We start from the raw sequence: 16,330 nt of genomic DNA, 5'->3' as shown, positions 1-16,330 counted from the left end.
GTCCATGGCTGCGAAAATAGTTGTGTACAGTGACAGCACCATTTACAAATTGCATGAACCCAGAGTAGAACCCAGATATGTAATAATGTTTACAATTACTGGTGATTTACTGGTGGAAATCATGCTGGCCGACGTTCATGTCATTTAAACCACCATGATGTGTTGTTGAATAACGACTTTTTTAAAGGTGAAGATGAGTCCGCATTGTACATGTCTTACGAATATGGGCAGGGTGTTGTTTTATTTTCTAGCATCAGCATATTTTACATGCGGTTCCACGTCTGAGCTATATTTATCCATGTTCATCATTATGGATCTGTTGAATGTGGCGAGTGTTTTGTCGCATTTATTTGAATATGTATCATCGCAAGTGTTTGTGCGAAAACACTCGTTAATATAGAGGTATCTAAAAGAATCAGACACCTGATCCAATCTTAATCAGTCATTCTTCATTGTCATTATGTCTCCCCTCAAGGGTGGGGAGATGTATTGTTTTTGGCTCGGTACGCGTTGCTGTTAGCGTTCCCTTCCTATCCCGAGCCATAACTTTAAAACCGTTCAACGTTCGTCAACAAAACGTAAGCATATGCATTGCTCATCAGCTTAACTGAGGCCTTTTGTTATTTTGAATGTTATCTAAATAATATTTTGTTGTGTTCTATGGAAACAATTTCGACTTTGTCTCGTACAATGGTAAGGTTTATTTCGCCGTTCTCAAGGAGCCTTGGGATATGCATTTCTGACCAGCTTAACTGGTAACTTTTGCTATTTTGATTTTTTTCCTGAAATTGTAGTGAAATGGAAACAATTTGGACAGTCACAAATAGCTCTAGGCTTCGGTTCCGAGCCAAAACTCACATACTAATGCATATTTTATGCATGACACTAGACATGTGACCACATGCTCAACTATTGTCTTATATTTTTCATGTGTTCACATTTTAAATTATTTCTTGAGAGTATTTCTGTGATTAATGCTACTGATTGGTCAGTATGTGTTCGTTAACTTGCATACAAACAACTTGTGATCCAATCTGCTGGTACAAGTTAAATAGTCGTATCTGCCATATAGAGTCAAGGTGGCATCAGGTGTAATGCTGCCTCATTAACACGTTGATCAGAATCTGGTATTTGTTGCTGTTATTGGTTTTCGGATTTGCAAACACATTTATAGTAACAACGTGAACAGGTGTATTCAAATATGGAGGGAGGGGGACATCTGTGTTTATCAGTAAAAACACATTCTAGTTGCAGAATCCGCCACACGTTGTGCAGGATGTCCTGATGTTGGGTTTGATGGGTGATGCAACACAGTTATAATCTTTTATCTGTCAGCAAACAAGAGTCATCAGAAGATGACAAATCCCCCCGACCCCAACAAATTCGAAAGAGCAATTCACCTGAAGTGCAACTTGATGAGAGAATTTAAATCTGTTAGTCCATATATAAGAGTAGTTTTTTAGCTATAAAGACAAAACTATGGAATTGGGATTCAGAACTTTGTATTTCTATGTCAGTCAAAATCAAACTTGTTGACATGGAAACAGATATATATAAATTCTAAAACTCCCTAAAAGGCAAAAGGCACCAGTTGATAACCTGGTCTTTGTGTGTGCACAGTTTCAAGATAGAATACCTATAAATATGGTCCAGACAAACACAACACTATGAACAGAGTCAAAGTCAAACTTATTGCCATGGAAACAGGAAAATGTATTTTTTGATAAAATTTCTGAATAGCAAAAGGCACCACTTCGGCCCTTGGTTAATAGATGTACCCAGTTTGGATGAAAACTCTTTCACAGTTTTCAAGTTGTGCTACAGAAACGACACCTACCCCTACCCTTTTGAGACCAAGTTCAAATTGTTTCAAAAGAAATAAAGAATTAAATTTTTGTTGTTGTAAATTACAAAATAGCAAAAGGCACCACTTCAGCATGTGACTGATACATCTTTCAACTTTCGATCAAACATACTGAATGTTCCTCGAATTCTGCCCCAGAAACGAGAACCCCATCTCAATGGAGTCTATGTTCAACTTCTTTCCATAAACATTTAAAAAAATATAAATTCGAAAAATCCCAAAATATCAAAAGGCACCACTTCAGTATATGACTGATGGCTTTGCCAAGTTTCGATCAAATACACTGAATGGTTTTCAAGTTTTGCCCCAGAAAAGGTAATGATTACGGAAGGACAGACGGACGGATTGACCAACAGACAGACAGACTGGCTGGTCGCTATATGCCCCCGCATTATATGCCTGGAGGGATAAAAATAAAAATTCGAAAAATCCCAAAATATCAAAAGTCACCACTTCAGTATGTGACTGATAGATTTGCCAAGTTTCGATCAAATACAGCGAATGGTTCTCTAGCTCTGACTCGGAAAAGAAAATGATTACGGACATACAGACGGACGGACGGACGGACAGACAGACTGGCTGATCGCTATATACCCCCGCATTATTTGCTTGGGGGGATAAAAACAAGTGTTGATGAGTTTATTAACACAATAACGAAATGTCTCCGACCTGAAACGCTTTGGTCCTGCTTCAAACATTTACCGGACATGTTGTGGTATCCATGTCAGTGAAATGCTGGTCATGACATTATATCGTTATTGTCACCAGTTTCGGAGTTCAGGGATCATGTGGTTAGTAGATCGAAGAAGATCGTTAATATATTTTGAGTGCAGGTCAACTATTGTATTGTTTCTGATCGTGTACGATGTGATGCTTTGTAAGCTTGGAAAACATATTTAAACGAACATAAAGATTACATAGATTATATAACATGATGTTTGAAATAAGAAATAATTATCAAAATATTAACTTTTCACGTGGTATTTAAAACTTAGCAGTCATTATCGAACGTTGTTTTAACAAGTGCATAGTTCAAGCCACAAGTACAGCTAAAGCTTCGTCACGAAATCCCCCATTCGTCCTAGCAGCTGTTGAGGAGGTGATCTTAAAATAATCTCTTGGCGGTTTACCCTAAGGGTGAGTGTCAAACAGTGCACTAGTCTCAGGATTTATATGGTTAGAACAAAGAGAGTTGTCCTCCGGTGAGATAATACTTCGAGATCAAGTTCCTACATGTATCCCAATACAAAAGTTTCAACATCGTCTAAAATCTCCTGATTTGCTGCAGGGTTTGGTGATAGTTATAGTATAGATTGAGTACCGATAGTCTTTTGATATGGCCAACTGAAAACTATCACTGTGAATGTCCTTAAACAGTTATTAATATTTCTTTAATTAAGGTAGGATTGTAGTCAAACTAACAACTGAACTTCTTAAAATACTTGGGCGGTCGGGTAGCCTAGTTGTAAAAGCGTTCGCTCGTGACGCCGAAGACCCGGGTTCGATTCTCGACATGGGTACAATGTGTGAAGCCCATTTCTGGTGTACCCCGCCGTGATATTACTGGAATATTGCTAAAAGCGGCGTAAAATCAAACTCACTCACTCACTCACTTAAAGTACTTGGGATGCGTGGAAATGAACACACTTTACAAATTATTGATTTATAAGATGATTAATTATGTCCCTACATATATCCATATAGTCTGTATGGAAATACATATGAAATTTCCAAAGATATGTAATACTTACATCTCTATTATTTATTCCAACTGTCCAAATAAACAAGGACTGGGTTTAGTGTGTATTGTATCGCACAAGATGCAATTGTTAGCAACTGCGCCAATTTAACACTTCAACCATTCCTTGTGTTGAAGGTTTCGCATAAAGGTGTCACTAATCCCATTCCGCGTAAGCAATATATATGCGACATGTCGTAAAATGGGAATGAATTGTGTTTTAGTTTGAAATATACTGCCACAACTTTGTTCGAATCCAGGTTCGCCTCAATTATTATTCTAGGTTTGTCAGCACCATACCCCTGCTCGTTGGTTTCACCGACATGGTTTCACCTTCATCACGTTTGGCTTTCCTCCCACGTTAAGCTATATAACTGGAATACTGTTTAATGTGGCGTTGATCCCAACTCACTCACTCACTTGACGTTTAGTCTATAATTCTTGACTACAGGGCTTCGTGTTGATTCACGACAGTTATAGACAGTCTCATGTCCCTCCTGCTTGTCGCCAGGGACTCGACATTCTTACCTGAAATGGCCTTTGATTTGGTCAGTTAGTTTTGGTAATATTTGTAATAGATGTCAATGTAAGTTTGTGATAATCTCTTATGGGGTGTACTACACGGCTGGGGCTATAAACTAATATGTAAATATAAATTGTCAATGCAAGAGAAAAACTAGTCTAGATTATCTGCCGAAATAAATTAATTAAATACATTAATTGCCCATATATAGATATTGATAAATATTACATTTATTGGTACAATATGATTGATATTTAACTATTATATAGTACATGAATTAGCTAGAGTACATTGTGAAGAAATATTGCAAATAATTTAACAATCACAAAATGATTTAGGGATTTAATTTAAATGGATAAGTTTGTGAAAGTTGTGCACGTTAATGAAAGAGAACTTGTAACCACTGTGTAATACAATTCCCAAAGTGTGAGTGATCATCCTGGCAAGAAGTAAATACTTAATATTAATACTTAATACTTAATCCATGACCCAATATGAAATGTTACGAATCTATCAGTGATATATTTTAACTCTAGAAAGGTAATTATATTACCCAAGACTAGTGTATACACTAATGCAGTGAACTAAAAGAATAGTCGAACTAATAGCTCATATTACTTACAGTCTGGTTAACATCTCCTTCAACATGTCCGGGTATCACACAACCATGTACAGACATGTCTTGCTCAAAGCCTCGATACATGCATGTCGTTTTTCTGTCAAGAGTTTTACACATATTGTTTGTCCACCATGCACAGACCCATCATAAATTTAAACATAACCACCTTATCTATGAAGAATAGGGTCACGCCGTATCTTTACCCTGGTGTTTTGTCTGGCGGTGCGTCACAACTGTTGAGATGTGGCACACAGTGATAGATTGCTCTTCACTAACAGGACGTTTGTTTGCACTCTTTACAGTTTGCACTGCTCACAAGTGCACAGATAAGATGCAGTAAATTCTGAACTCAGTTACACCCAAACTGAAGTTAGCACACTGAGGGGAAAACGACGCGAATGGATTACACAACGTAGCAACACTTTATTGTTGTTGGGGGTGCCACCAGAGACGTGTTGGTTCATTCATGCTGTCTAAGCAGCACACGTACTTAGGTAAAGGTGAATCTGTAATTTGACGTCGCACTTTGGGTGAACGTTGAAGTCAAAGTAATAGAAGGTAAAGAGATAATTTGAAGATTGAGTACAAGATACAAATAGTCCTTAGCTAAGCCTAATACCAATCTGAAGTGTGTTCGGGGATGAAACATCACATTGCAATTGTACGATAATTCTTATCAAGTCTTAGGTAGTTAAATACATATATTAAAGGTAAGAGTTAATGGAATACAAATGTTTCTTCTTGATTGTGGACGCGGTCCGTCTGTAAAAACTCCTACATAATTATTAAACATATGTTTGTTTGTTTGTTGTTTAACGCCGCACTAAGCAATATTCCAGGTATATGACGGCGGTCCAAATAATCTAGTCTGGACCAGACAATCAAGTGATTGATATCATGAGCATCGATCCACTAAATTGTGATCGATGACATGCATCAACCAAGTCAGCGAGCCCGACCATCTTATCCCGTTAGTTGTCTCTTACGACAAGCAGGGGTTGCTGAAGATATTAAACATATGAGTATTTCGTTCTTTCCCTGCAAAATTAAACATGTCATTTGTAGAAAGATCACAATGGCCGCGACTGCAGCTCATGTGAAGAAGTGCAACACATTGCTATTTATTTCCCCCAGATACTAATTACGATAACAATGCCCTTCTATCTGTCCTAATGTAACATTTTCGCAAGATAATATACAGTTTGTTCAATATTCGTCCAAAAGTATCTTATGCTGTAAGATTTGTGATATGGTTTATCTTTTAATGTGGAAACTAGATTTATTTGATTGGTCATGGGTTTTGTTTCCAAAACAAAATGATAATACTTTCTATCATGACTATTTCCTAGTGATTCATAAGCAAGTGCTTATGAAAAATCCGGAATGGTACACTGGGCTCTCATCAAACGACTTTTGCAAACAGATGAGTCTAAAAACAGCAAGAGCATGCAGTATTAACTAGTCAGAATAGCTCTTGATATTGCTTTGAAACGTTTGGCCTAACCAGTATCAGATTCCACTAAAGTTGACAAATACCACAAGTTTCTGAATTTGAATTTTGCAAACAAGGTACTGATACCTCAAATTAATGTAACATTTTAAGATGAGGATCATTTTCCAAAACTACCCTACAACATTTCAACTTCAATAAACACCACTAGTTTAATTTTCCCTTGCGAACAATATTTCATCACAGTTGTTCAAGAATAGGAATGTCGACTTGGCTCTCATGATTCCACTACTTGTGTCTACCAAGACTCATGATCTACCAGCCTGTAGAGAAGATATGTTAAAAATTCCTGAGATATTCAATGTCAACTGCACAGGGCATGTGTTACCAAGAGGTCACTATTATGTTTTGGGTTATCACTTGTCTTTAAACAACATAAAATCAAATCATGTAAGCACTACATAACAAGTAAAATAATATCGGCATATTAATTCAGCAAGGATATCTATTTTACGAACTTTTTTCAAAGCATTCTTTAGTGAGATCAGGTGCTGCAAAGCAACATTCATTCGGTCTGTAAAACTTAATAGAGTAACGCAAACCTGTCTCTATAGTGCATTTATATTATCTCAATAAAACTCAGATTAAATGTCATGACATCATAACAAAAAAGTAGTATTTAAAACAAAGAAACATGAATAAAGGAGTATATTTCGTTTTTCATCTGCGAATTGATATCATCGTAGCTGTATTTTGTGGCCATTTTCACCAGATGTATATCTTCATAGAATTTACTTTATAACACTAACAGTCAAAGTGTAGTGGTGTCTGTGAAATATGTCCTTTCCACTTCAATTACCTTTTTCAAAAACTATGCTGAAACACCCCGAGCGTACGTGACATAAAACATTAGTTTGTGCAGATATAGCTTATCCAATCAAGTGTTAAGCCAGGCAGGCATTGAGGAGGTGCACTTCAAATGAACTATACCCGAAGACCTCATGATCAGCCCAACAATTCAAAATTAATGGCAGAAGAACAAAGGTTGCAGGCATTTGTTTGAAAAAGCACGGGTTTAACCCTACACGTGACAACCCACAAAGCATAATAAACATTCCAATACGACACCTCTTGACTCCCGATACTAATTGTTATCTGTCCAGCGTTTTATCTTTTCAGTTGAGGTCTCACTTCAAAGACTCTTTATTACACAAAGACAATGTTAGTCGCGTTTTTAATTACTTTTGTGCACATGGTATGCTCAACAAATGAGACATGTTACGTTTGATTATCTCTCTGTATTGTATTGAATTAATAACTGCATTGATTATCTCTTTCAAATTCAAATAAAGAAACTTGAAGAAAGTGTCTATCAATATCATTAGATTCGGATTCGGTGGTAGAAATAAAAAACATAACTAAACATCTTGAAAAAAAATTAATCAGAAGTCCATATTAGCCAATATGTTAAATTACGCACACTTGGAAGTTTTTGGCTCGGATGCTTATGTTTGCCAGCATGATGTGTCTAATTCTACTGTGAATGTATCTACACAATCAAAAGTTTATAAAACAGTGAATATTGTCACAGCACTGTGCAGTCAATAGGATGCAAGCAACGAAAAAACCCGACAAAACCCTTTCCATATTCATAAAAAAAAGTATAAATTGAAAGCAGAGTTGATTGTACGATTCTGACCATATTGTCAGCATGTATTGATGTATCAATATCACATAGTGTCCACCAAAGGTGAGCCTACCTCAACGGTGGGCATCCATCACAAACACATGCAAAGGCAAATCGGATAGTCACCTGAAAACACATGGGAACAACAGGGTTCAAGTCAAAATAGATACAGAGTTACACACCATGGTATTAATTCGATTGATTAAGTTACGTCAGTTTCGAAGAAAGGTGAGAACAGAAACAAATGTAAGATGTGCGTAAAACAGATGTCGATGGTTTTATCTGCTGGATTGGACTTTGTAAAGTCGGTATTCATACTATCTTCGTAAATTTCATTTCAACCAATCCACAATCAGAATGATGAAATCTCCCTAACAGTCTGTACATTTGATAATTCAATTGTTATAGTCTCAGGAGTTGTGTCCCTTTTGTGGAGATCATTTGGTAAGATAAAAAGGAGGCATGATTTGACTTCTTCACTAATCAGATTGTGAAATAGGGAACATATGTACAGTAGTTTTGTGGAAGTGTCTATACAAGATAATACATATCATTTAGACTTTAAGATAACGAGTTACTTATTCTCATATGACATATACTGCATGTTCTTGGTACGTCAATCATAAAAGAAATGCTCAAAAGAATTTAACACACACGCATGCAAATTGACAGTTGAAAGATACTTACTGTGATAAACGTGCATGAAAAAAATAGTTAAATGAAAACAACATTAAACCATTACACACACGTCAATATACATAAACTCAACAAGTGTTTGTCGACTAATGGGATATAATTTAGCTTTTCTTCTCATCTGATATCAGTTCATTGACCATACGTTCTTCGATCAATAGCTTCACTGTAGATAATGCCAAGTGTCTACAGACTAGAAGCATGTACTTAACCTTTTTCCTTATCTGATATCAATTTCTTTGAACATATTTTTTATATCATCAGCTCAATCTTCGCATATATAATCTCAACTTGTGTCTGCAGGCCTAAGGGAGAAAATATTTTCGCCTCCAAATGGGAATATGCCTTGTAAATGAAACACGTGTTACGAGATACGTTCAAAATTGAAATGCAGAGGTTAACTAAGAAATCGCTGAGCACAGAACTTAAATTGTGGACTGAGTAAATGGTCACACAAGGTCAGTGAATAAACAATAAACTCTATTTAAACACGCAGTTTTAGGTTAAGGTTTAAAAAGTGGCAGCAGCTATAAGTAACATGTTCTGATATTAATTTTAGAGCTATCACTCCGTGCTTGATTCCAGAAACGTGATTCAAGCTTGAGAGGTTCAACGCGTATACATAGTGAGTTCTGAGTACTTTATTATGATATGTATTGTTCAGATCGTATGTGGTTAGTGTAACAACATGCCTTGACTACTGTGTATTTGTCAATTTTCCACAACTTCAACCTTTTAACGTTCATGTATTAACATTAACCCCGATGCTCAATGATACAGTCTCGGTTTACTGCTCCATGAGCTAAACATTCCTCAGAAATATTTACAGGCCTCCATCATGGATGTTTATGTTTCTAGGTTTGTCAGCACCATACCCGTGCTCGTGGGTTTCACCGAAGTGGTAAACGTCTGAGACATGCTTCACTTCGGGCTTTCCTCATACATTAAGCTGACACGCCGTGATAATACTGGAATACTGTTAAAAGCGGCGTAAAACCCAACTCACTCACACTCACTGATATTTGAAGTGTCAACTGTGTGAAAGGGAAAACACATTTTGTTGTATATACACTGGAAGAAATATCTCTCCTTCCGAGCTTTTCCAAACTTAGCCACTCTCGGAAATATGTTATATATATACGTTAATATCTTATGTCACAAACTAAGAATAGTTTGATATTCCAAACCTACATGTCTGGAGAGTTGTAGAAACCTTTGAAGTAATGCTTTGTCTTTGAAGCATGGAGTAAAATGTTTCATCCCTTTACTTTTTCACCCGGGACATCAGAAAAACACTCTTCTTTTAGTGGACGGGCGGACCAGTCGTCTGAGGCGCAGCAATTCGCTATGCAGAGTTGCGTCCCCTAGTTACACTAGAAATGTTTGATCACCAGTTCGAATCCTAGGTTCGCCTCGATTACGTTGCTTGGTTTGTCGGCACCATACCCGTGGTCGTGGGTTTCTACCTAAATGGTAAACATAAGAAACCTGCATCACTTCGAGCTTTCTTCCTTCATCAAGCTGACAAGTCGTGATATAACGTTAATGCAGATCAATGCAGCAATAAACCAAAATAACTCACACTCACTCTTTTGATGGTGTCGCTATATGGCTGGAATATTTCCGATGCAACTTTAATAAGTATTAAGTCTCTGTTGACTGCAGAAAATAGCTTATAAGCTGATGCTGCACCTAGAGCAGCACTGAGTAAACCGTTATATCCACTACTTATTCCATACATGGATTTATACCCAAGCAAAAGTTGCGATATGATGCCAAAAACGTTTGGCACCTTAGTAGACGTTAAGGAAGTTTATAAATAAAAAAACAACAATCGGTAATACTGGGGATGTCAGTTAAGACATGATTAAGTCATATTCTACGACAACATTGAAGAATTGATTCTGATTGGTTCAAAACAGGTTTCCGTCTAGCTACGGAAACATTGTTAAATACAGTAAGCCTTTTCACGCAAAAAAGTGCGCATGAATACATCAATAGCCACTATATCGATTCATAACAAAAATGGCTGCCAATCGATCACCACTAGGACTGTAAAACTTATGGGTTTGACCTATATATGCCCTTGGTATCTAACACAAGCAATGTTTCTAATAGCTGCCAAGTCAATGGCTCTCGCGAAATTAATAGAAGGCCAAGCGTCTAATAGAGGAAATACGGTAGTTTGATATCGGATATCTCTGGCGACGATATGTTGTTCTAGGCCGTAATCCGGACGAAGAGATTACAAGACCCTACGAAGGCATATCTTTTGCATACAAATGAAATGTTTATGAAACTGTCAGGGACATGTTCGAAGCGAACAGACTCGGAATAGGTAATGTCGATCGTCTTTGAAACAACCGACAACGAAAGTAAAATATAACATTATAAAAATGCGTTTGAAGGAACTTTTTTACGACAACATGTTGTTTACAAACCTTTTTGTGTTCAATATTCATTGTTATCTCCGTCTTCAACCACCGTAGGGATTTGGCAGGCGGGCATTGGAAAATCCATCAGCAACCACTCGTTCCATCGAAAGGCCACGAAAATAATGTCCCGACATCACTGATGTCACAGCTTATCAAACTTGATGAAATTCATTTCAGAACACCTACAATTAAGACAATCATACACGAACCACAATTTCTGTGCCACAACTGTCTCATTGCTTTCACAGGCTGGCTTAGAATCTGTGAAATCTTGAAATTGACAGCTCAAATCATGCAGATTCCTCATGTCAACATAGCCAGCTCGTCTGCAGCCTAAAAAGCGGCTGTTCAGTCATACTCAGTTCCATTAGTTATCACATTGTACCAGCATGCTCATTTGTTGTAAATCCACAGGTTGATGTTGAACCACATCATAGATAGGGGTTGTCATCTTGCTTCATGTAACCTAATTGTCCGAGATAATTTAAACAACAACATTGTCAGCCGTTATGATTTGTGAGGTGGGAGTAACCGTGATGTAAGTCAAGTTCTGCCACATCCAAGTTCGGGGTGGAGAGGCTTTTTTTCTTGATTTTTTATTATTTACTGGGGGTAATTGCTAACCAATCAGACTTACACATGTAAAATAAAAAGTAGAATGTTAATTTACAAAGTTTGTTGTAGAAATATATTCGTTTACTATTTTAAAACTATTTTTACAACCTGTCACCGCATCAATGGAAATGACACATGTTCGATTTCCAAGAAATGAATTGGTGAGTCCAAACAGTGCACATCAGATTGCGATGAAATTAAAAAACCTATCTTTGGACGAGGTTTGGAGGGTTATTTGTCAACTTCTTGTTGAAAAACTATGTGTTTTGAACCCTTATTTTGAACTACTCAAGACAATGGGATGTTTTATCTTGAACTTTAACAATATTTGTTGCATATGTAACTACCTGTGACCACATTTTCGAATGTTCTAAGATTACCGACCTTTGTACCCTGTGTTTCAAAGCACTGTTGCCGTCATGGTTGAATGGAGATAAAGCTTCTGTGTTTTGAAATTTGATGTAGTTCCACTGTAGAGTAGATACCTCTTATTTATACATTTGAAATCTCGAGCTAAAACACTCGTTTATAACATTTGAATACACAGAAGGTTTATCCCTCAAATGTCCTCTGAAGGTGATAAGGATCAACCTCCAAACGTATCTCTTCTTGTGTATTGTTACTAAAATTCCATTCATGAGTATTGTACGATCGCTTCGTATGATCCGCTACAGGATTACTTCCCCTTGTTCAGGGAGCGGCCGCCGTTAACAAGTGCAATCGAACATCACGTTTAAGCACTCTTAAACATTCGCCCAATTAGATGCAACATGAAATCAGGGGTGATAACAGATTTACTGTCGAACACATTTTAATTGTCTGCAAGGACTTGATAATGTTATCGTATCCCAATAGCGTAGATCGATGCTTATGAATTCAATCAGTGGGTTGCCTTGTTCAGACTCGATTATTTACAGACCGCCTTTATATGGAATACTGCTGATGACATATATTTTCCCACTGAAAATATCCGTCAGATAAACAAGATAACAAGTGAAGTCGCTTTCTTTCCTTTTTAATATGATTTAAACATTATTCATTAAGCCAAACACGATAACACTATGGTTGGATAGGCAATAATCCTTTGTCATTTTATATAAGAAATAGAAAACATTTACTCTGTGTGAGTGGCCAAAGACGAATTAGTGAGGACCAGTGAGGTCCATTGTTACATAAAAGACAAATACACGAATCTCTGACATGCAGGTCAGAATAACACACGGGACGTGTACCTTTCCTGTGCTTCTGGCTTTTGGTACATGTCATTGGTGAAGCATTTATTCCGGTCTGATGTTTACATTTGACGTTCCACTTTGCAGGGGCATCCACGCTGATGAGCAGCAGGAAGTGCACAGACATGCATCCAAGTTAGATTAATGGTCTGTTCCTTTTCCAGTGAACAAGTGTCAGTGATACAGAGCAACACTTATTGAAGACGAATGAATGGTTATCATGATTTAATGTTTTAATGCTATTGAGTATTAGCAGTTTGTTACACTAGCCTTTCAAAAGGCACATCGAATGGGACAATATTGAAGCAAACTGAATTACACATATTATGTAAATTTGTTTTTAGGCTCCCTAGCTGCAATTCATTTAAATTATCATCTAAGGCACCAGTAATATTCGTATAAGGAGCCCTAAAAAAAATAACATAAGGGCGCCAACTAAACAGAGGAGCAAAGGGAAGTATATCAGTTAAACAAATCATAGTTTACGACATTATGTATATACAAAATGAAGTGTATGACGCTTAGTCATCACTTAAAGAATACTTCTAAATGGTGTTATTGTTTTATATATAATAACAAATGCCACTTTCACATCTTCATTTTGATCTTGAACTGAGACCTGTTCATCATCAACTTGTTAGAAGTACATGTAAGAAGTAGGATCTTATGAAATACATATATCATTATAATCACAGCAACATTACAATCAGGTTTGTTGAAAAATGTAACTTTTGTAATGGTCTGATTAAATTTTAGGTGCCAGGCCCATTTTCATTGGAATGATGTATACAGTCCACACCATTGTATAACTTCTCAAGGTACATTACATAATTAAAGTAACCAGAAAACATAATTTGAAAAGTACTTTATAAACTATCAAATGCAAAAGATTAAATAAAAAAAACTTTTCTGTTCCAGGTTAATCACTCAAGTGGAACTTGTTGTTAGGTATGTAGTAATTAGCCAAAAAGGTTTGGGAGGAAACATTTACAAACATAGGGCTCTTTATCTTGATATATTTCATGATTAAGTGAATTTTATACAACATTTAATTTGTTTATGATATCGATGATGGTTTATCTTGTAAACTACTTAGTGGTACATTCCTGCTGGACATGAAAACAACCAAATGGTTTCAAAAAGTGCTGGATAGTGTCCTGTCTCCTTGGTAAACATGGCCGCTGATGTGCTACTTGTCGGGAAACTTATATTCAAAATGTTGATGACCTTTACTTGACATATACGTTTTAAGAGGAAAAAGAAGGTTTTCAAACAAATAAACAATTGTTACTATTATCGAATAAATATAGTTAAGACTAACAAAAACTATATTGATGAATAAATATGGATATAAGTGTTTTTCCCGCATTTGTTTTAAGAGGCCGATTATTTTACTCATGTGCAACATAGATACAAACTAAAGATACACAAGTACTGCTTGTGATACCAGTTTTCATTTGATATCTAATTATGTTATGGTTAAACAAAAAATGAATAATTATTTGTTTTTTTTTATCTCATATTGATTTACCCCCTAAAGATCATACGCAAACTAAACAATTTTCCCTAACTTAGATATATCCAGGATTTTTACTTTGTTGTAATGGGATGCCTTCTGTTCACGAAACAGGGGAAATTATGTCGATTGCTATTTGTAGTGGGTTTGGTAAGATTTGGCACTATATTGACTGGACTAAACATAGGATGGGTCATTTTGTTCTACATAATGGAACACACAGACACACAGACAGACAGACAGACAGACACACACACACACACACACACACACATACACACACACTACTACAAATGTACATGCAAATCGCTCTATCAGGGAACTAATCTTAAACGCGATGTTAAATCTACATAAATAGAAATTGTGTACAGTGACCCTTAAAACAATTTTTGAAATTCGCATTCATGTCACGCAGTTTTTATGTTGTCTTTTTATGTCCGAGATAACTTGATTGTTTTGCGAGGATCTGTTTTCGCTATAATTAATATATTAGCTGGAAGGTGTTGAAAAGCTTGGATTCCTGGTTAGAACGGGTTCCAAGAAACCCATGGTGGCTGCAAGAGGCAAATGATTTGACTTGCATTTGACTTGGTTGTGGGCGTGGCATAATGCCCCGATGATGTTGATCGTTGGGCAAAAACAGGTTTGTCCAATACAGGTCGCCATCATACAACTGGAATATTGCTGAGTGCGGCTAAACAACAAACAAACATATCGCCACGCCTTACATACAGATGGGTCTCAGTCAAGAAGAGCGTCCGAATAATACATATCAAGTTACTCCACTACACGCTATCGTACCCGTGAAGATCCGGGTTAGAATAAGTCTCCAGCAACCCATGCTTGACGCAGGAAGTATCTAACTAACTCGCTGACCATGTTGATGAATGTAATCATATCCCAATTGCGTAGAGTGAAGCTCATGATGTCAGTCACTGGATTGTCCTGTCCAAATTCGATATATTTACAAACCGACGTCACATAGCTGCAATATTGCTGAGTGAGGCGTTAAACAACAATCAGGACACGCAATTGTATGTCACAGGCCACATCTAGAGACATAAGGGGTCTTAAAGGCAATTCTTGAATTGATTGAAGAGTCATCAAATTACAGTGTTAACATCAGGTGCTCGTATGATCAGAAATATATATTTGAAGTGATAAAAAATATTGTATATATCAGTAGAATACAATATATTTTACGGCATGGTTCTCCTGTCTTAAACTCGACAACAAAGCATTTTGGGGGTAATTGGAAGTTAATATTCCAAAGCAAATGAAGAGTCAATAAAAGCGCTACTACAAGTACCAACGCAGTGCTCTGTAGTGGCTGAGAGATGTATTGATTCTTGACAGCCGTGTGACAGTTAGTGTGAGTGAGTTAGATTTGAATGCTTTGAGTTGTAATCCGGAGTGTCAGGTTAATGTTTAAGGAAATCCCGAAGCGGCGCAGGTCTTAGACGTTTACGGGCGGTCGGGTAGCCTAGTGGTTAAAGCATTCGCTCGTCACACCGAAGACCCGGGTTCGATTCCCAACATGGGTACAATGTGTGAAGTCCATTTCTGTTGACCCCCGCCGTGATATTGCTGGAATATTGCTAAAAGCGGCGTAAAACCACCATCGCTCACTCACTCACTTAGACGTTTACACTTTCATAAAAACCTACGAGAATGGATATGGTGCTGACACGCCACAGCCCAATAAATTAAATGGTATACATCTCTTGAAAATTCGTAGGCACCAGGGATTCCAAGGAACGAAAAAGGGATGCCTCGATCAGACATGGGGACTGAGTTTAATAACGGTTATTGTCTATTCTAATTGCATAACAGCTTATCCAAATTTAAAACCCAGGGATTAAAAGAGATAAGGATAAAAACATGATAGGAAGAATGAATATCCCACGTTAATGAAACAAAACACTCAAATGAAATAAGAGAGCGTAAGACATGATTTT

The 16,330-nt window shown here is 37.0% G+C and overlaps 1 protein-coding gene across 2 annotated transcripts in view; it reads right to left on the bottom strand.

Moving 5' to 3' along the window:
* Window positions 1–16,330, bottom strand: part of LOC124128341 (fibropellin-1-like) — a 416,047-nt gene that overhangs the window by 165,009 nt on the left and 234,708 nt on the right. The gene's annotated exons all lie outside the window — the stretch shown is intronic.

Source organism: Haliotis rufescens, unplaced genomic scaffold, assembly GCF_023055435.1.
Source record: "Haliotis rufescens isolate VD_foot unplaced genomic scaffold, xgHalRufe1.0.p SCAF_6, whole genome shotgun sequence".
Classification (NCBI taxonomy): Eukaryota; Metazoa; Mollusca; class Gastropoda; order Lepetellida; family Haliotidae; genus Haliotis; species Haliotis rufescens.
The sequence above is the reverse complement of the archived record's forward strand: the minus strand, read 5'-3'. Positions and strand labels throughout refer to the sequence as shown.